Source organism: Eurosta solidaginis, chromosome 2 (genome assembly GCF_040869045.1).
Source record: "Eurosta solidaginis isolate ZX-2024a chromosome 2, ASM4086904v1, whole genome shotgun sequence".
NCBI lineage: Eukaryota > Metazoa > Arthropoda > Insecta > Diptera > Tephritidae > Eurosta > Eurosta solidaginis.
In genome coordinates this window covers 120939526-120963724 of record NC_090320.1, presented here as the reverse complement: position 1 = coordinate 120963724, position 24199 = coordinate 120939526, and the positions used below count along the sequence as shown (strand labels likewise).

The window sequence follows — 24199 nt, the reverse complement described above, 5'->3', positions numbered from 1 at the left end:
CTGCTTTAAATAATTGAAATTTTTCTAAATAGGGGGCGTTTCGGCGCCCATTTTTCTGTACTTTATAATATATCGAGTACATGTACTCAAATATCAATAGTTGAGTTGAGCCCAGGACATTCGCATTTTTGACAAAATAAAATTTATATCATTAAAAGATTACTTTATTCTAATAATTTTGTTCACCATATTTCACTGCTTCATAAAAAATTTGCAGATCTGAACGCAAGGTAACGCAATACAAATATCACATTCATTTGAAAGTCTTGAATATCTCGAGTATAAATAAATAAAATATACCTCGGAGGAGATAAAGGTCTTTCAATTGGCGGAACTGCTTGTTTCCTTCCGATTTCGATCGACATCTGCTTAGGCAGATCAGTCTGCTAAGACGCTTTTCATGGTATAAATATACTCGTAAGTCTTTCAAAACCACTGACGAAGGGCGACACGGTTAATAAAAATTGTCTAAAGTATTTTGATGTTAGTAGTCCCGTCACTTCAGCCAGGCCAGCACGATACCTCTTTACACTGGGGCCGAATGAAAAGGCTACTATCCAACCTACAGTCCTTTTTTAATTAAAAAAATTGACGGAGTTAAGAACCTATAAAAAAGAGAACTCAACAGATTTTTTATTAAGAGCAGGTACTGCGCTGGCTTTCCATATAAAACTGAAGCTGCTTCAGTAAAATGAACCAAAGTTTAAACTATTTAAATTAAATAATCTTAAACAAAAATTTGTTCTATGTTTGCTTATTACGATTTCTCTTATAATGTGGATCTTGAAACCAGGATTTATCGCGAGCTCTAAACGAGAGTTACGTAATATTGATATGTCCAAATCGCGGGGTACGTTGAGATCTGGCGGCCACCGTGGTGGGTTGTAGCCTGCTCCGCCTATCACATCGAAGTTCCTGGGTTCAAATCTACGGAAAAACTTAGAAAAATGCTGTTTGATTAAGAAAAAGAGCTTTTATAAGCTACAACGCCTCTCAGCATTGGCTTAACAAGCACTCCGGGTTCTAAGCAGGGTCGCCCCTCTGCAGTGTTTGGCAAGCACTCCGAGTGTATTTCTGTCATGAAAAGCTCTCAGTGAAAACTCATCTGCCTCGCAGATGCCGTTCGGAGTCGGCAAAAACCAGTAGGTCCTGTCCTGCCAATTTGTACGAAAAATTAAAAAGGAGCACGACGCAAATTGGAAGAGAAGCTCGGCCTAAAATCTCTTCGGAAGTTATCGCGCCTTACATCTGCATAAAGCTTAAGTATAAATATTTCCGTCTTATAATAGGTTAATTCGCTTTTATAAAAAAAATGCAGATTATAGAGGAGGAAGCAGCATTGGTTTCACTTGTTAAAATTGTTGCAGGCTTCCATGTTCAGGAGGTTGTGACAGCTTTTTCTGCATTAAATGTACTAATATGAAAAGACAGGAAATCAAATTGTTGAGTGAAAATGCAAATATGAAGTGGTTTTGTAATCAGTGCAAATTATGTGATACAAACACGAAATTCATTCAAATCAAACATTTGATAAAAAATTGCGATAAAAACAAAATTGGAAAGAGAGAAATGAAAGACATAATTGAAGAAGCCTTGTTTAATAAGCTCCAACAGCTGAAAACTAGTCTGATTAAAGACTTTAATTCATTGCTTGAGCATAATGTGGAAATTAAAATTAGCCAAATGAAAAAAGATATATTATCAGTGCTATCGAAAATATTAAAAACTAATAACGAGAAAATAAACACCACTATACAAAATGCCAATAGCAAAAACAATAACAATAAAGTTACGTATGCTGAAGCGGTAGCACAAAAGGAAAATAGAATTGTTATAAAACCAAAAGATAAAGCAAAGAAAAATAAACATACGAAAGAAGCATTAAAAACAATGATAGAGCCAACCGAATGTCATGTGAGAGGAGTTAAAGAAATAAACACTGGAGAGGTTGTAGTTCAATGCAAGAATAAAGAGTCATGCGAACTACTGCAGAAGAAGATAACGGAACAAATTGGAAAAGAGTTCGAGGCGGAGAAAACTAAAGACAAGGGAGAAATGAATAAAATATTTAAAGTTATTGGTTTAACAGAGAGACTAAGAAGTGGGCACTTAGTAGAATGCATTACTAAACAGAATGGTATATGTGAGGGTAAAGAGTATAAAGTTGTAAAGATTTTTGAGAACTTTAGTCGTAGAGAAGAATGTTTTAATGTACTTGTTGAAACAGATGTAGAGACTTTTGAAAATATTTTGCACCAAAAGGGAATTAATATAGAGAGGGACTCATGCATTATCATTGAGTACGTAAGTGTATTTAGATGCCTTAAATGTTTAGGATTTAATCATAAGGCTGTTGAATGCGTTATCAAAAAAGCATGTAGTAAATGTGCAGGAAATCACGACTTAAAAGATTGCTTATCAAGTATTTTTAAGTGTTTAAATTGTTGTGAGCTTGTACATAAAAAACTACTAGAAGCGGATATACACCATACTACTTTTAGTAAGGAATGCCCCGCGTATAAAAGATATATTGAAAGTAAATCTAGAACTATAAAGTAGCAATCAAGATATCAGTATCCTGTTTGTCTTTGTTTTAATATTGATGGTATTTTAGGCAATAAAGAGGAACTCGAAAGACTTATAGAAATAAAAAACCCAGCTATAATATTATGTGCTGAGACATGTACATACCACTAATGAAATTTCAAATCCAGAGTTAAATATACATACTTAAAAACTTTTGCGATGCGATTCACATAGTAGGCATACTGGCGGTGTACTGATTTACGTACATAATTCAGTTGAATATTTTATTAAATTCAACAAAGTAATAAATAAAAAGCTGTGGTGTATTTTTATTAAATTAAAACACTTTAACCCAAAATGGCAAACTGGAGTGATTTATCACTCTCCAGCACAAGTGATGCCGGTTTCATTAACTATTTGCGCAACGTCCTAGATAGTACTTGAGAACTGTCTGATAGTAATATTTTTGTAGGTGATTTTAATATCAAGTACCTGGGCGACCGAGCTTTGTTTGGCAATCTTCGAGTATGCCGCATAACATACTTTGTTCCACATGTCATCATTATCCAAACTCTAATTTGTTTATGTACATATATTATATATTTTTACTTACCAATATTTGATTTCCTTAAAAATAGATTTTAAAATCATATTAAACACTAACCGCAAAATGAACTGGAATCAAAAATTTGAAATGGGTAATTCCAGCCTATAGTATAAGGGATTGTTATGATAATTAGTGAAATCGAGAACTAAGTTATTTAGATCGAGTATCTTCATGCGCCGAATTATTAATTTTAAACATTTTTTTAGTTATACACTATGAAAGTCGCACAATTTTATTACATTCCCAAAACTTGTAAATTTCACGAATGACAATTATCAGTTACTTTAATGAAATGTCAACTTACTTCCCTAAGCGACATCTGTTGGTAAGTAGTTAAATGGTTATATGTCGTTTTCAAATTGAACATATGCCTCTACAGCAAAAATCTAGTGACCGAAAATGGCGACCAACAACAAAATATCCCACATTGTTCCACAATTGTTAGTATTGTTACGAATATTAGCAAAACTAGGGGGTGCTGCTATCTCTAAGCCGATGCTAAGCAGTGACGTGAATTCACATCAATAATTCAATCATTATGTCTACACATATGTACGTACACGCAGCGGAGATGAGATGCCCAAACACACGCAGACATCTTATTGAGATGCTCCTAAATGTAGGCAATTATAATTGTGGAAGTGTCGCTCACACATACAAGCGCATGGGGTGTGAGAGAAGCTATACAAATTATACAATTGTAGTTACACTGAGAAGTTTAGGAGCTGATGTACTAGTAGATTCTGGAAGCGCCTAGAAGATGCAACGTTAAAGTCGGACAGTATATAAGGCAACAAGTGTAGAGGCGCTGGAATTCAGTTTGATTTGAGTTGTCAAGCAGTTTCGACTAAGACGCTATCTAGCGAGCAAGAGCAGTATTATTTTGAATAGCAGAGTTTCATTTGAGCTATCAATCAATTTGGTTAGTAAGCAAGCTATTCGTTGCACAGTTTGAGTGTTATTGTGAAGTACTTTAATAAAGGCCATTTTGCATTATTACAAATTGGAGTTATTTATTCAACAGTTTCGTGATTCGAACTTATCAGAGGATTGCAAATAAGAGGATTTGCAGCAAATTCGTTACAGTATGAAAGAATGAGATGCCTAATTGAAATGTTCGATTCATATATGCTTGCCTTTTCTTACATGGTATGTACCCTCAAATACGTAAAAAAAACTTTTCTGCGAATCCGCCATTTGTTTTCAGCTTTCCGTACTAGCGGTGGAAAATTATAGTAGTTTTTTAATTAAATAAAAAATAAAACGATAGAAAAATAATACAAATTCAATTGCGTGACTAGTGTGTTGTTGCACATCGAAAATTGAATGGATAAGAGAAAAAGAAAAAATTATAACCATTAAATGCTATTAAACAATTTAGTGAGCTGCAAATAGCGACGCAACAAACGCCATTTATGGCGTCCACCAGCAAATAATCAGCGGAAATATTGGAAAAATTATAATCGTGATATTTTTGTGCAAAAAATAATAGAAAATATCAGTGTATTAGTGCCGACTGAAAATTGTCTACATTTAAAGTAAAATTAAGGAAGAAATTCACAATTGGCATTGGCAGCGACGTCGACTTCGATTTGCTCTGGTGAAGCAGGCAACAGGAATATGGAAGTATACCATCGTTGACTAATTTAATTACAAGTGAGTACAATAGTATGAAATATACATAATATATGAAGGGATTATTGTTATTAGTACGTACGCACGCATGTTTGTACATATGTATATATGGTAATTGTTTACCTTAGCTCACAACTGCTAAAACTCGCCCAAAATATCAGGAGAGGAGTCAGAAGACGAGCTTTGCACCCGGGATCCCGAATCCCATGGCGGAAATTCAAAATTTTATTTCGTTTCGGAGATATTTGCAAACGAAATTGAAAATTTTCATGTGTTTGTTGTTGTTTTGATGATTTTGTAGTACCCACAAGAAAAACTGTGTTTTGCGCGGATATAATTTTGGTCTCCAAACCAAAAATACTATGGATCCCACCCTCAGTTTCGGAGCACTCCGGGTCACTTTTCGGTTTTCTGGAAATAACTTTTGACAGAAATAAAATTTTGAATTTCCGCTCTCGGATTCGTGGTCCAGGGATCAAAACACGTCTTTTGACACCTCTCCCGATATTTTTGTTCGGGTTTTGGCAGTTGTGAGCTAAAGTACACAATTACCCAGATATTGACTTTAAGTCGAGAAAAGTCTAAGATTTCTACCGCTCGCGTAATCGCTAAAGTACTACATTTGCTATTATCACCAACAGCTAACAGCGAATCTAGAACAAAGTTCATTAATTTTATTGTGAACTTTCCATTGAATATACTTGAAGCGTCATCCTTGCGTGTAAAATTAATAAAAGAGCTAACGACAGATATAATGCAATCGGATGATACATGTTTAGCTTTACTAGCACTTACTGAATCCAATTTGTTAGTAGAAGTGCTGGTGCAGGCACAGGAACAATGGAAGATATGTACAAATGGAGTGCCAGTAAAGAATTTATTGTACATCAAGCTGTACGAAATAGACAGAATTTTACATCCTTAGTTGTTACGTATTTGAAAAGCGCGCATAATATTGTAGACAAAGGATTACGTAAAAATTTGTTAATTTTAAAATTTGCTAATGAATTTTCTAATACCATACAAACATTAGCTGAAGTGGGCAATATACATAAATGGTTAGCGGAATATAGTGTGGATGAAAGTCCTCAGCAATTGCTTGAAATTCATAAATTTTTCTATGCAGACTTTCAACGTATTGCAATATTTTAGATTTTCTAAAAAGATTTGCAGAAACCTACAAGTCAATAACGTTGGATACTGTTTTAAATGGCTAAAGTGACATATTAATTTAAAATACAAGTAGCTCCTTCGTTTCTGCTTGTTAAGAAGAACTTACTCCAAATTACTAAAAAAAAACAACTTTCGTTAAGTATCCATGGTAAAATAAACTTTGCCAATTTTATAGCAACTATTTATGATGTAAATGTTTATTTGGCAGGCGAGGCTCTGGCGACTCCAAGTTTCAAGGAACTAGGGGCGGGGGCAGTATGGCATAGAAGGTTCAATGTGGTCATATTAAATCGTTCCCGGCATGGTCGAGCTTGTAAAAAGCGCCATCAACGTCAACGGTAAAAGTCTATTTGAGGGGTCGACTGCTAATACGCGTAAAAAAATATCAAGAGAGGTGTGAAAAGAAGCGTATTGACCTTGGCAACCATAATCCGAAGGCGGAAAAGAAAAATTGTATCTCTGTCTGGAGATATTTGCAGTTGAAGTTGGCGATTTTAATGTGGTTGTTGTAATGATGTTGTGCCCACGAATTGTGAGCATAAGTGTTTTGTGCGGATATAGTTTTGATCTCCAAACCGGTGTTGCGACCCACTCAGGGTAATTTTTTATAAGCGCGCCGGAAAGCCGCCAACGCAGAAAGGTGTTTTGCGCAAAAATACTATGGATTCCACCCCCCGTTACGAAGGTACCCGCGGGTCATTTTTCGGTTTTTCGTTAATATCTTTTGAACGGGTTAACATTTTTATTTTCCGCCTTCGGATTATTAATACCGATATCAAGACGCGTCGTTTCACACCTCTCTCGATATTTTTGGACGCGTATTAGCAGTCGACCCTCAACTAGACTATACCCAAATAAATACTGTTCTTCCGCCTACTTGTTTATTTGGAGGATTTCGTTCTGACTCTCCACCGCCGGCCGAGATACGCGAAGTACACCCCCAGTGGGTTAGGGGCTAAGAATATACCCGCGGCAGGTATGCCTGTCGAAAGAGGCGATTAAAATACCAAATTGATTCAAGGGGTTGCCAGCGCAAAATATATAGCTTATCCAAGCTGTTGTTGTTTGTCGCCATTTTCGGTCACTAGATTTTTGCTGGGATGATCCTCCAGGACGAGGTGGACAAAGTGGGGCAATGACTCCACATTCAGTTATACCAAGGTATATACCACAACAGCAACCACCGGGTTGTGTAATGCCATGACAGCAGCAGCAACAACCTATCTGCCAATGCCAAAACAGTCGGGCTATCCACCACAACCTGGTCCACCTGGTTGTCCTCCATAACTTCAACAGCCAGGTTATCCTCTACAACAAACAGGTGCACCAGGTGGTTACGTGGGTCAAATGATGCCACCAACACAACCTGGACAGGCGCCTATGCCCAGTCAGCCACCCATGCCGGGTCAACCCCCAATACTCGCACGTCCTGGTTATAATGTATGCTAATACAACTGATATATTTCAAATACTGCTGATGATTATTTTTGTATTATTTTCTTTAGCAACCACCTGCACCCGGTACTGGTATATATCAACAGGCGCAACAGTATGATCAAGCCCAACGCCATTTAGATCCCGATCAGATGCCAAATCCGATAAGCGTTATCATTGAAAATCAGCGCTGGTGGTGCTTTTATTACTAATCAACAAGGTTTATTGCCACCATTGGTGACCACAAAATATGTGGTACAAGATCAGGGTAATTCCTCGCCACGTTACGTTAGGTATTGATATTCGAAATTTATTTTTTGTTTGGCAATTATATTGATCTTTCTCGTTTGCAGGCCTTTTTTAATGCATACCTGCAACAGCTGATTTATTAAAAACAACAGCTTTTTCCTTTACACTTACCATCTCACCAATGGCACGCACGTAAATTGTAAATTTGTAAATTTTGGTGAATTTGGTCCAATTAGATGTAATCGTTTGCAAGGCTAAAATGCAATTTGTAGATGCTGGTCGTCGTTTCCAATGTCTAATGTGTAAAGTAACAACAGATGGTAAAAAAAATCTTTCACTTTTACTTGCGTTCATTGATCCATATTTTTTCTCAACAGTGCCAACTGAATATTTCCAACATTTGGGCCACACCGGACAGCGTGTCAATAAATATGAACGTCCTGAACTTGTATTGGGTACATGAGTTTTTGTGTAAAAAATGTTTGGTTACCGATAGCTCTCAAGGTAATCCTCAACTCATATCCAACATCAATGCCTCGCATTCAATTGGGGACGCTGTACGCACTACATTGGGTTCACGCAGTATGGACAAGCATATTGTTGATTCCAGTGGTAGGGCCACAATTTCAAATGATGGGGCAACCATTATGAAACTATCGGATATTGTGGATCCAGCCGTAAAACTCTAGTCGACATCGCCAAATCTCAAAATGCTGATGCAAGTTTTTGTTATATTAGAATGCGTAGAATAAAAATAGTAGTACTTTAAGCATGTGAAATCTTAAAACAGGTTAAGCAATATGTTGAGGAAGGCGTGCAAGCACGTATCATCATTAAAGCTATACGTAAAGCGTTACAATTATGCATGATAAAATATGACATGACTGTACATGTCGAAGCGCCCATCAAAGGAACAACAACGTGCTTTATTGGAAAAATGCACTGCCACAGCTATGTCCTCCAAACTTATTCTTCAACAAAAAGATTTCTTTTCTAAAATGGTTGTGGACGCTGTACTTTCCTTTGATGGACCCAAAGTCATACAAAAAATATAAAATCGCATTATTAAATATAGAATTGGAATTGAAGGCTCAGCGTGATAATGCTGAATTACGTGTTTATAATGTCCAAGAGTATCAGAAAATTGTTGATGCTGGATGGCGTATTCTGTACAATAAACTAGCTAAGTAAGGCGCCAATGTAGTGTTATCTAAACTACCAATTGGTGATGTTGCTACACAGTATTTTGCAGATCGTGATATGTTCTGTGCTGTTCATGTACCAGAAGAAGATTGGAAACGTACAATGAAAGCTTGTGGTGGTGCTGCTACGACTATAGCTAATGATATTAATTCAAGTGTTTTGAGTCTATGTGATTATTTTGAAGAACGTTAAGTTGGTGGTGAACGTTTCAACATTTTCCAAGGTTTGATAGTGGGTTTGACATTCATTTTATTTTTATAGTTTATAATTATTTAAGGGTTGCGTTATGTACATGTACATTGATTTTACGCGGCAGTGCCGAACAATTTTTAGAAGAAACTGAGCTTCGTTACATGATGCTATAATGATTGTGCGGCGTACAATTAAACATGATTCTGTTGTTGCTGGTAAGTCAAAATACAACTTAAAAAAAATGTCCAATATTAAATTGTTAAGTAATATTATGAAAAGATTGTGTCCAACTACGGAAGAAAAAACTATAAAATTTGTGTCAGTGAAATGATAATTATTGCTTTTCGCTGTTAGTTTTGAGGTATCGTCTTCCAGTGCCTTCTGATGTTGTTGTTGTAGCAATGCTTCGCCCCATCCAAAATATCTGAGCAATCACAAATTGTCATCAATGTTGCTATTTCAACAGGGGTGGACCATAAAGAGTTAGAGGAGTTTCTTTCACTTATTGGGAGTATTATCGCCTCGTTATTTAGATGGTGTTCTGGGGGCATAAGGAGACAACCCGTGGCGGTTCTGAGGGCAGTATTTTGGCAGGCCTGTAGCTTCTTCCAGTGGGTAATCTTTGGGCTTGGCGACCATATGGTGTAGGATACAATAGTGACTCCTTCTGGTGGTGAAGATAGCTATTGATATGTATAAGTTAAACAGAAGTAGGGATAGGACACCGGTTTGAATGTGAGTTTTTTTTTGAAGTTATTGCAAAAAAGCGTTGAGGATTTTTAATATCTTACGAGGTACCTTCGTACATTTTTCTGAGAATGAAGAATGAGACCTATTCAAACTCAATTTTCACCAGGACAAGGCCGCTGAGACTTTGTTATACTTTATCATACAATACTTTACCCCTGTTTAGCAGAACTATAATTTTAATTTTATTAAATTTTAAAAATGTTTCTTCCTCTACAGTTCAGCATATCTTTTGCCAACACAGGTTGGCGATATGTTTGCGCAGGACCGTGCCTTCGCTACTTTAAGCATATATGACACTTCTTTATTTTTGCTTGGATTCCAAGCTAGAAAAACTGACGAAACTTTATCGGAACTTCAAAACACAAAAACAATTCCTATCATGAAAAAGCGAGACAACTATTCCCCCAAATTTAATGAGTTTGACATGTTTTTGTTTATGTTTTACATTTTATTTTTACATTAACACTTTTAACAATAAAAACAATGCAAATAATACGCGAAAATTATTTCGGTCTCTATTGGTTCACTTTTTTCACAAGAAAGTTGATTTCAATTGTGTTTTTATGCACCAAATTTTCAAACTAAAAACAAAATTTTCATGTGTCAGAAAAAAATAAAGAAAAAACGGCCGAATGTCAAAAAAACCTATCGAAATACAAACTGGCTCGTTTGTTTTTAATGAACTAGATTGTATTTTCCTTGTATTTCGTTAGTTTTTTGAAATATAGTTTACACACTTACACCAGTACTGAAGCCGTATTAGGAAGGAGTGCGACAAAAAATTGAAGATAAAATACAAGAAAAAATACACACAAATAAAGTAGTGTCATATAGGTATTATAATGAATTTCAATTCCCATCAATGGATATTTCGGCGCGCGATTGACCAACAAGACGATGCCACGACATATGAGTATTCTTGATCTGAAAATTAATATGCAAAGAATTTGTACAACAACCGAACAACACACACTGAAATAATTTTGATTAAAAAGTATCTAATGATTCTAAGCTGTTTCCTACGTTCCTATTCTAAGCTTTTTATGTTCTAATTAAAAAAATATTCAACAATCGCATAAAGTTTGCAAAGATTTTTAAAGCAATTCAATTGCAACGAATTTGTCAATAATTTTTAACCAAACCTCATAAACTAGATGTATAACAAAAAAAAAATATTTTGAATATAAATATTTGCCATCAACTAAATGGTCCTTATAAATATTGTAATCACATAATTTAAAACAAAATATTACTATGAGTACCTACGTTTATTCTTGCAAAATTACGAAAAAAAGAAAATAGCATAAAGTACCCTCAATGTAAAATTATTCCACTGAATATATATATGGCATTCTAAACTAAAAAATGTCAAAGCTTAAAAAAAATTTAAATCGGTATTTAAGTGTAAATCGATCCATGAAAGCATCGTAAAATAACTTATGTTTTTCTTTGGTAGTTAACGTTATCGTTTAGCCTGGTTTTGTTAAGAATTTTGTTATTTTTGTGGTATTAATCAACATTCAACACAAAGCTTCTCTGATTATCAGTTGTAATACTTTTTGGTTTAGGTTGCGATATGTAAAATTACATATTTTTGTACATAGTTCTAAAATGTAAAGGAAAACAATTAATATTTGTCTATTAATGAAATTATTAAAAAGATATTGTTATATTAATGATACAGAGAAGCGCCAACACAAATGCAAGTGGTTTCACCACTTTAACTGTCAGAAAAAATTTTAAATTGTTCATTTTATGTAAAATTTTGAAAGTTGCAATTGAAGGTCTGAAAGCTCGGGAATTTCAATTGAAGTGCAAAAAACTACAATTGAAGTTCACAATTTTCAATAGAAGTTCAGTAAATTATAATTGAAGCTCAGGAATTTCAACTGCAGTTAAGCAAATTACAACTGAAGTTCAGAAAATTACAATTTAAGTTCAATTATAATTTTCTGAACTACAAATAGAAATTCTGAACTTCAATTTTAATTTTCTGAACTACAAATAGAAATTCTGAGCTTGAATTTAAATTTTCTGAACTTGAATTGAAATTTTTGAACTTCAATTGTAACTTTCGAACCTCAATTGCAGCTTTCTGAACTAAAATAAAAAGGTATAGTATTAAAATTGGCGAATTACAAGTCAACTTACTCAAATTGTGAATTGCCTACTCGCGATTTGATGGCTTACTGCAACCAATAGTTCTGTTAGTTCTACTCTTTTGTTTTCTATATCATGATTTTATTTATTTAAGTTTCCCTTAACTTTGTATGCATACTATCGCATACAATAAAATTTGTATTAATAGCTTACCAACAAGACTGAAAAACTATTCCTTCCTTATGACTTATATTTAATAATTTACAACTATTATAAATAATCTAATATATTATAAAAATGTTGAATAAAAAAAATGTTAATGGAAATGTATTAAAGAAATATTTTATTTATATAGCAATTTCAGATATAATCCAAGTAAAAAAAACGGTCGTAATACTAGTCAAAAGGCGGTCATATTAACGTAAAAATACTGTAAAGTTACAGGTATTTATTTATTTATTTATTTATTTGTTAGTCTACAAATTTTACAATCAATCAGACTAAATATGAATGAATGAATGAATATAAATGCGGATTACAGGCATACATAGTGAGCAAAATTATATTATAAACAAGTAAGAAGGGGACTGTCTTCGGCTGTGCCGAAGACTTCATACCTTTCATGAACGGGGCTGAACAATAATCTTATCCCGTTCGTAATCTCCGAATAATCGGATGTATAAGATAAGAAATATATAGTGAACAGATCTACATACCTTAACGATTTTTAAGATAAATATAAAATAAAAAACATGTAGGTAATTTGTGTGAGGATGCAAAGTTTCAGGTTTTTTGTGGTCTGCGTGTAAAAACTATGACTACGAATCACGTATTTCAACAATATATGACGTAAACGTAACTATTTGATGAAATTTGATGAATTTTGAAGCTTCTAGCCGTAAAAAGGGGGCAAAAATTAGAGTTTATATGGGGTATATAAAATATATACCACCGATCTCTATGATTTTTTCAGACAACAATATATGCTATATACGTAAGCAATCAGTGAAATTTGAAGCTTATAGCTGTTAAAATGGGGTAGAAATTGCGAAAAGTTTCTTATCTGAACAATCGGTTGTATGAGATATATACTATATATACAACCGATCTCTATGATTTTTTCAGACAACAATATATGCTATATACGTAAGCAATCGGTGAAATTTGAAGCTTATAGCTATTAAAATGGGGTAGAAATAGCGAAAAGTTTCTTATCTGAACAATCGGTTGTATGAGATATATACTATATATACAACCGATCTCTATGATTTTTTCAGACAACAATATATGCTATATACGTAAGTATTCGGTGAAATTTGAAGCTTCTAGCTGTTAAAATGGGGCTAAAATTTGCGAAAATATATATATATATATATACTATATATATATACTATATATATATACTATATATACCACCATATATATACTATATATGCCACCGATATTTATGATTTTTTCAAACAACAATATATGCTATATACGTAAGCAATCAGTGAAATTTGAAGCTTATAGCTGTTAAAATGGGGTAGAAATTGCGAAAAGTTTCTTATCTGAACAATCGGTTGTATGAGATATATACTATATATACAACCGATCTCTATGATTTTTTTAGACAAGAATATATGCTATATACGTAAGCAATCGGTGAAATTTGAAGCTTATAGCTGTTAAAATGGGGTAGAAATAGCGAAAAGTTTCTTATCTGAACAATCGGTTGTATGAGATATATACTATATATACAACCGATCTCTATGATTTTTTCAGACAACAATATATGCTATATACGTAAGCATTCGTTGAATTTTGAAGCCTCTAGCTCTTAAAATAGGGCAGTAATTACGAAAAGTTCCTTATCTGAACAATCGGTTGTGGGGGATAATCCTATATATACGACCGATCTCATCAATTTTTTCAGGCAACAATACGTGCAATATACGAAAGTATATGGTGAAGTTTGAAGCTTCAATCTGTTAAATTGGGTAAGATATTACAAAAATCCTCTTTTTCTGAAAAATCGGTTGTATGGAGGATATATTCTATAGTGGTCCGATCCGGTCGGTTCCGACAAATGTCTAATCGGACACCCAAATACACCCGCTCACCAAATTTTATCAAGATATCTCAAAAATTGAGGGATTAGTTTGCATACAAACAGACAGACGGACAGACGGACATGGCTAAATCAACTCAGCTCTTCAACCTGATTATTTCGGTATACTTAATGGTGGGTCTATCTATTTTCCTTTAAGGACTTACAATTTTCGGTTTCGTGACGAAATTAATATACCATTTCATTTTCATGAAAGGTATAAAAATAGGTAGGTAATCTGTGTGAGGATGCAAAACTTCACGTTTTTTGTGGTCTGCATGTAAAAATTATGACTACGAATCACGTATTTCAAAAATATATGACGTAAACGTAACTATTTGATGAAATTTGATGAATTTTGAAGCTTCTAGCCGTAAAAAAGGGGTCAAAATGACAGTTTATATGAAGTATATAATATATATAACACCGATCTCTATGATTTTTTCAGACAACAATATATGCTATATACGTAAGCATTTTGTGAAATTTGAAGCTTCTAGCTGTTAAAACGGGGCAGAAATTGCGCAAAGTTTCTTATCTGAACAATCGGTTGTATGAGATATATACTATGTATACCACCGCTCTCAATGATTTTTTCAGACATCAATATATGCTATACACGTAAGCATTTGGTGAAATTTGAAGCTTCTAGCTGTTAAAATGGCGCCGAAATCGTAAAAAAACTATATATATACTATATATATATACTATATATACCATCATATATATATTATATATATCACCGATCTCTATGATTTTTTGGCAAAACAATACATACTATATACGTAAACAATCGGTGAAATTTGAAGCTTATAGCTGTTAAAATGGGGTAGAAATTGCGAAAAGTTTCTTATCTGAACAATCGGTTGTATGAGATATATACTATATATACAACCGATCTCTATGATTTTGTCAGACAACAATATATGCTATATACGTAAGCAGTCAGTGAAATTTGAAGCTTATAGCTGTTAAAATGGGGTAGAAATTGCGAAAAGTTTCTTATCTGAACAATCGGTTGTATGAGATATATACTATATATACAACCGAACTCTATGATTTTTTCAGACAACAATATATGCTATATACGTAAGCAATCGGTGAAATTTGAAGCTTATAGCTGTTAAAATGGGGTAGAAATTGCGATAAGTTTCTTATCTGAACAATCGGTTGTATGAGATATATACTATATATACAACCGATCTCTATGATTTTTTCAGACAACAATATATGCTATATACGTAAGTATTCGGTGAAATTTGAAGCTTCTAGCTGTTAAAATGGGGCTAAAATTTGCGAAAATATATATATATATACTATATATATATACTATATATACCACCATATATATACTATATATACGACCGATCTTTATGATTTTTTCAGACAACAATATATGCTATATATGTAAGCATTCGTTGAAATTTGAAGCCTCTAGCTCTTAAAATAGGGCAGTAATTAAGAAAAGTTCCTTATCTGAACAATCGGTTGTGGGGGATATATACTATATATACGACCGATCTCATAAATTTTTTCAGGCAACAATATGTGCAATATACGAAAGTATATGGTGAAGTTTGAAGCTTCAATCTGTTAAATTGGTAAAGATATTACAAAAATCCTCTTTTTCTGAAAAATCGGTTGTATGGAGGATATATGCTATAGTGGTCCGATCCCGTCGGTTCCGACAAATGTCTAATCGGACACCCAAATACACCCGCTCACCAAATTTTATCAAGATATCTCAAAAATTGAGGGACTAGTTTGCATTCAAACAGACAGACGGACAGACGGACATGGCTAAATCAACTCAGCTCTTCAACCTGATTATATCGGTATACTTAATGGTGGGTCTATCTATTTTCCTTTAAGGACTTACAATTTTCGGTTTCGTGACGAAATTAATATACCATTTCATTTTCATGAAAGTTATAAAAATAGGTAGGTAATCTGTGTGAGGATGCAAAGCTTCACGTTTTTTGTGGTCTGCATGTAAAAATTATGACTACGAATCACGTATTTCAAAAATATATGACGTAAACGTAACTATTTGATGAAATTTGATGAATTTTGAAGCTTCTAGCCGTAAAAAAGGGGTCAAAATGACAGTTTATATGAAGTATATAATATATATAACACCGATCTCTATGATTTTTTCAGACAACAATATATATTTTATATACGTAAGCATTTTGTGAAATTTGAAGCTTCTAGCTGTTAAAACGGGGCAGAAATTGCGCAAAGTTTCTTATCTGAACAATCGGTTGTATGAGATATATACTATGTATACCACCGATCTCAATGATTTTTTCAGACATCAATATATGCTATACACGTAAGCATTTGGTGAAATTTGAAGCTTCTAGCTGTTAAATGGCGCCGAAATCGTAAAAAAAATATATATATTATATATATCACCGATCTCTATGATTTTTTGACAAAACAATACATACTATATACGTAAGCAATCGGTGAAATTTGAAGCTTATAGCTGTTAAAATGGGGTAGAAATTGCGAAAAGTTTCTTATCTGAACAATCGGTTGTATGGAGATATATACTATATATACAACCGATCTGTATGATTTTTTCAGACAACAATACATGCTATATACGTAAGCAATCAGTGAAATTTGAAGCTTATAGCTGTGAAAATGGGGGTAAAAACTGCGAAAAGTTTCTTATCTGAACAATCGGTTGTATGAGATATATACTATATATACAAACCGATCTCTATGATTTTTTCAGACAACAATATATGCTATATACGTAAGCAATCGGTGAAATTTGAAGCTTTTAGCTGTTAAAATGGGGTAGAAATTGCGAAAAGTTTCTTATCTGAACAATCGGTTGTATGAGATATATACTATATATACAACCGATCTCTATGATTTTTTCAGACAACAATATATGCTATATACGTAAGTATTCGGTGAAATTTGAAGCTTCTAGTTGTTAAAATGGGGCTAAAATTTCCGAATATATATATATATATATACTATATATATATACTATATATACCACCATATATATACTATATATACCACCGATCTTTATGATTTTTTCAGACAACAATATATGCTATATATGTAAGCATTCGTTGATTTTTGAAGCATCTAGCTCTTAAAATAGGGCAGTAATTACGAAAAGTTCCTTATCTGAACAATCGGTTGTGGGGGATATATACTATATATACGACCGATCTCATAAATTTTTTCAGGCAACAATATGTGCAATATACGAAAGTATATGGTGAAGTTTGAAGCTTCAATCTGTTAAATTGGGTAAGATATTACAAAAATCATCTTTTTCTGAAAAATCGGTTGTATGGAGGATATATGCTATAGTGGTCCGATGCGGTCGGTTCCTACAAATGTCTAATCGGACACCCAAATACACCCGCTCACCAAATTTTATCAAGATATCTCAAAAATTGAGGGACTAGTTTGCATACAAACAGACAGACGGACAGACAGACAGACGGACAGACGGACATGGCTAAATCAACTCAGCTCTTCAACCTGATTATTTCGGTATACTTAATGGTGGGTCTATCTATTTTCCTTTAAGGACTTACAATTTTCGGTTTCGTGACGAAATTAATATACCATTTCATTTTCATGAAAGGTATAAAAATAGGTAGGTAATCTGTGTGAGGATGCAAAGCTTCACGTTTTTTGTGGTCTGCATGTAAAAATTATGACTACGAATCACGTATTTCAAAAATATATGACGTAAACGTAACTATTTGATGAAATTTGATGAATTTTGAAGCTTCTAGCCGTCAAAATGAGAGTTTATATGAAGTATATAATATATATAACACCGATCTCTATGATTTTTTCAGACAACAATATATGCTATATACGTAATCATTTTGTGAAATTTGAAGCTTCTAGCTGTTAAAACGGGGCAGAAATTGCGCAAAGTTTCTTATCTGAACAATCGGTTGTATGAGATATATACTATGTATACCACCGATCTCAATGATTTTTTCAGACATCAATATATGCTATACACGTAAGCATTTGGTAAAATTTGAATCTTCTAGCTGTTAAAATGGCGCCGAAATCGTAAAAAAAATATATATATACTATATATATATACTATATATACCATCATATATATATTATATATACCACCGATCTTTATGATTTTTTCAGACAACAATATATGCTATATATGTAAGCATTCGTTGAAATTTGAAGTCTCTAGCTCTTAAAATAGGGCAGTAATTACGAAAAGTTTCTTATCTGAACAATCGGTTGTATGAGATATATACTATATATACAACCGATCTCTATGATTTTATCAGACAACAATATATGCTATATACGTAAGAAATTGGTGAAATTTGAAGCTTATAGCTGTTAAAATGGGGTAGGAGTTGCGAAAAGTTTCTTATCTGAACAATCGGTTGTATGAGATATATACTATATATACAACCGATCTCTATGATTTTTTCAGACAACAATATATGCTATATACGTAAGCAATCGGTGAAATTTGAAGCTTATAGCTGTTAAAATGGGGTAGAACTTGCGAAAAGTTTCTTATCTGAACAATCGGTTGTATGAGATATATACTATATATACAACCGATCTCTATGATTTTTCAGACAACAATATATGCTATATACGTAAGTATTCTGTGAAATTTGAAGCTTCTAGCTGTTAAAATGGGGCTAAAATTTGCGAAAATATATATATATATACTATATATATATACTATATATACATACCACCATATATATACTATATATACCACCGATCTTTATGATTTTTTCAGACAACAATATATGCTATATACGTAAGCATTCGTTGAATTTTGAAGCCTCTAGCTCTTAAAATAGGGCAGTAATTACGAAAAGTTCCTTATCTGAACAATCTGTTGTGGGGGATATATCCTATATATACGACCGATCTCATCAATTTTTTCAGGCAACAATACGTCCAATATACGAAAGTATATGGTGAAGTTTGAAGCTTCAATCTGTTAAATTGGGTAAGATATTACAAAAACCCTCTTTTTCTAAAAAATCGGTTGTATGGAGGATATATGCTATAGTGGTCCGATCCGGTCGGTTCCGACAAATGTCTAATCGGACACCCAAATACACCCGCTCACCAAATTTTATCAAGATATCTCAAAAATTGAGGGGACTAGTTTGCATACAAACAGACAGACGGACAGACGGACAGACGGACATGGCTAAATCAACTCAGCTCTTCAACCTGATTATTTCGGTATACTTAATGGTGGGTCTATCTATTTTCCTTTAAAGACTTACAATTTTCGGTTTCGTGACGAAATTAATATACCATTTCATTTTCATGAAAGTTATAAAAATAGGTAGGTAATCTGTGTGAGGATGCAAAGCTTCACGTTTTTTGTGGTCTGCATGTAAAAATTATGACTACGAATCACGTATTTCAAAAATATATGACGTAAACGTAACTATTTGATGAAATTTGATGAATTTTGAAGCTTCTAGCCGTAAAAAAGGGGTCAAAATGACAGTTTATATGAAGTATATAATATATATAACACCGATCTCTATGATTTTTTCAGACAACAATATATGCTATATACGTAAGCATTTTGTGAAATTTGAAGCTTCTAGCTGTTAAAACGGGGCAGAAATTGCGCAAAGTTTCTTATCTGAACAATCGGTTGTATGAGATATATACTATGTATACCACCGCTCTCAATGATTTTTTCAGACATCAATATATGCTATACACGTAAGGCATTTGGTGAAATTTGAAGCTTCTAGCTGTTAAAATGGCGCCGAAATCGTAAAAAAAATATATATATACTATATATATATACTATATATATCATCATATATATATTATATATATCACCGATCTCTATGATTTTTTGACAAAACAATACATACTATATACGTAAGCAATCGGTGAAATTTGAAGCTTATAGCTGTTAAAATGGGGTAGAAATTGCGAAAAGTTTCTTATCTGAACAATCGGTTGTATGAGATATATACTATATATACAACCGATCTCTATGATTTTTTCAGACAACAATATATGCTATATACGTAAGCAATCAGTGAAATTTGAAGCTTATAGCTGTTAAAATGGGGTAGAAATTTCGAAAAGTTTCTTATCTGAACAATCGGTTGTATGAGATATATACTATATATACAACCGATCTCTATGATTTTTTCAGACAACAATATATGCCATATACGTAAGCAATCGGTGAAATTTGAAGCTTATAGCTGTTAAAATGGGGAAGAAATTGCGAAAAGTTTCTTATCTGAACAATCGGTTGTATGAGATATATACTATATATACAACCGATCTCTATGATTTTTTCAGACAACAATATATGCTATATACGTAAGTATTCGGTGAAATTTGAAGCTTCTAGCTGTTAAAATGGGGCTAAAATTTGCGAAAATATATATATATATACTATATATATATATACTATATATACCACCATATATATACTATATATAGGTACCACCGATCTTTATGATTTTTTCAGACAACAATATATGCTATATATGTAAGCATTCGTTGAAATTGAAGCCTCTAGCTCTTAAAATAGGGCAGTAATTACGAAAAGTTCCTTATCTGAACAATCGGTTGTGGGGGATATATACTATATATACGACCGATCTCATAAATTTTTTCAGGCAACAATATGTGCAATATACGAAAGTATATGGTGAAGTTTGAAGCTTCAATCTGTTAAATTGGTAAAGATATTACAAAAATCCTCTTTTTCTGAAAAATCGGTTGTATGGGGGATATATGCTATAGTGGTCCGATCTGGTCGGTTCCGACAAATGTCTAATCGGACACCCAAATACACCCGCTCACCAAATTTTATCAAGATATCTCAAAAATTGAGGGACTAGTTTGAATACAAACAGACAGACGGACAGACGGACAGGGCTAAATCAGCTCAGCTCTTCAACCTGATTATTTCGGTATACTTAATGGTGGGTCTATCTATTTTCCTTTAAGGACTTACAATTTTCCGTTTCGTGACGAAATTAATATACCATTTCATTTTCATGAAAGGTATAAAAATGGGTAGGTAATCTGTGTGAGGATGCAAAGCTTCACGTTTTTTGTGGTCTACATGTAAAAATTATGACTACGAATCACGTATTTCAAAAATATATGACGTAAACGTAACTATTTGATGAAATTTGATGAATTTTGAAGCTTCTAGCCGTAAAAAAGGGGTCAAAATGACAGCTTATATGAAGTATATAATATATATAACACCGCTCTCTATGATTTTTTCAGACAACAATATATGCTATATACGTAAGCATTTTGTGAAATTTGAAGCTTGTAGCTGTTAAAACGGGGCAGAAATTGCGCAAAGTTTCTTTTCTGAACAATCGGTTGTATGAGATATATACTATGTATACCACCGATCTCAATGATTTTTTCAGACATCAATATATGCTATACACGTAAGCATTTGGTGAAATTTGAATCATCTAGCTGTTAAAATGGCGCCGAAATCGTAAAAAAAAATATATATATACTATATATATATACTATATATACCATCATATATATATTATATATATCACCGATCTCTATGATTTTTTGACAAAACAATACATACTATATACGTAAGCAATCGGTGAAATTTGAAGCTTATAGCTGTTAAAATGGGGTAGAAATTGCGAAAAGTTTCTTATCTGAACAATCGGTTGTATGAGATATATACTATATATACAACGGATCTCTATGATTTTTTCAGACAACAATACATGCTATATACGTAAGCAATCAGTGAAATTTGAAGCTTATAGCTGTTAAAATGGGGTAGAAATGGCGAAAGGTTTCTTATCTGAACAATCGGTTGTATGAGATATATACTATATATACAACCGATCTCTATGATTTTTTCAGACAACAATATATGCTATATACGTAAGCAATCGGTGAAATTTGAAGTTTATAGCTGTTAAAATGGGGTAGAAATTGCGAAAAGTTTCTTATCTGAACAATCGGTTGTATGAGATATATACTATATATACAACCGATCTCTATGATTTTTTAAGACAACAATATATGCTATATACGTAAGTATTGGGTGAAATTTTAAGCTTCTAGCTGTTAAAATGGGGCTAAAATTTGCGAAAATATATATATATTATATATATATACTATATATACCACCATAAATATACTATATATACCACCGATCTTTATGATTTTTTCAGACAACAATATATGCTATATATGTAAGCATTCGTTGAAATTTGAAGCCTCTAGCTCTTAAAATAGGGCAATAATTACGAAAAGTTCCTTATCTGAACAATCGGTTGTGGGAGATATATACTATATATACGACCGATCTCATAAATTTTTTCAGGCAACAATATGTGCAATATACGAAAGTATATGGTGAATTTTGAAGCTTTAATCTGTTAAATTGGGTAAGATATTACAAAAATCCTCTTTTTCTGAAAAATCGGTTGTATGGAGGATATATGCTATAGTGGTCCGATCCGGTCGGTTCCGACAAATGTCTAATCGGACACCCAAATACACCCGCTCACCAAATTTTATCAAGATATCTCAAAAATTGAGGGACTAGTTTGCATACAAACAGACAGACCGACAGACGGACAGACGGACATGGCTAAATCAACTCAGCTCTTCAACCAGATTATTTCGGTATACTTAATGGTGGGTCTATCTATTTTCCTTTAAGGACTTACAATTTTCGGTTTCGTGACGAAATTAATATACCATTTCATTTTCATGAAAGGTATAAATATGTATATACATATATCATTGAATCAGTTGTCGGGATGGACTGTGATGCCGAGCAACGGAATTGATTATCAGTGCTGTCGGAATGGACGTGATTTCGAGCAGCTGATGTATATTTAACACACAATAGTAGGGCTGCGATGTGTGGGAGGTTGGAAAGGACGTGATTCCAAGCCACCCGCCCAAAGTAACTATTGATTATTAGTGCTGTCGGAATGGACGTGATTTCCAGCAGCTGATGTATATTTAACACACAATGAGTAGGGCTGTGATGTGTGGGAGGTTGGAAAGGACGTGATTCCAAGCCACCCGCCCAAAGTAACTATTGATTATTAGTGCTGTCGGAATGGACGTGATTTCGAGCATCTGATGTATATTTAACACACAATGAGTAGGGCTGCGATGTGTGGGAGGTTGGAAAGGACGTGATTCCAAGCCACCCGCCCAAAGTAACTGGAGCAGGTAACAGATTTAGTTTAACATGTGATTTTGAAACAGTTATGAGTTCAAGGCAGTGAGTATATATTTTTTTATACTGTAAAGTGTGTCGCAAGTATCAATACTATTGCAGTGATTATTGAAATCTTGGCACACACAACGAAGAGGTTCATGCATTTGAAAGTTCGATCTACATGTATTTAAATATAGCGATTGGAAATACCGATAGGGCCTCAAAGGGACATTAAACATCACCTCGCCAAGCAGAAATTGACTGTTTATCATCCCCCTTAATAGTTTTACCATAAATAAAACGCCAAGCATCTCCCTACGGCTCTGTAGTGAAGGCAGCTGTAAAAGTTTTAACCGGCTGCAATAGGGATGTAGGTTCCTTGATGGATCCCAGGGCAAATTATTTAAAGCAAGGAGCAAAAATTGCTTCTGGACCGATTCCAATTTTTCGCTATGAACCTGATAACGCGGGTTCCGTGATGGAAAACCCAATCGATCGAGTTTTAGTAGGAGTAAGGAGTGGGAAACTTTATCAAACGCCTTACTGAAATCAGTGTAAATGACATCAACTTCGCCGTTCGTCCTTAAGTTATTGGATACGAGGGTTGTGAACTCCAGCAAGTTAGACACAATGGACTTACCCCTGCAAAAGCCATGTTGTGACAGGTCCACTGCCGAAGATACTGCAAAAGCCAGTTGATTTGTGACAACTGATTCAAATAGTTTTGGAATAGCACAAAGTTTGGGTATTCCTCTATAGTTTGTGACACAATATCTACTCCCACTTTTATAAAGTGGTATTATAAACGACTCCTTCCACTTCTTAGGGAATATCCCTTGCCTCAAAGAGGCATTAAATAAGCAGGTAAGGGGTTGACAAAGAAATTGAGCGCAAATTCTGAGCACAACAGATGGTATTTCATCAGGTCCACTGGAGTAGGAAATTTTCAGACTTTCCAGATGCCTTAGTACCTCATCTGTATGAATATATGGGATACCTACTGAGTTAAGCG

At 33.7% G+C, this 24199-nt stretch overlaps 1 protein-coding gene and 1 pseudogene across 3 annotated transcripts in view; one reads left to right on the top strand and one right to left on the bottom strand.

Moving 5' to 3' along the window:
• Positions 1 to 24199, bottom strand: part of Hr38 (Hormone receptor-like in 38) — an 801608-nt gene that overhangs the window by 761 nt on the left and 776648 nt on the right. The window lies entirely within an intron of this gene.
• LOC137239525 (T-complex protein 1 subunit eta-like) lies at positions 1570 to 9330 on the top strand (annotated as a pseudogene).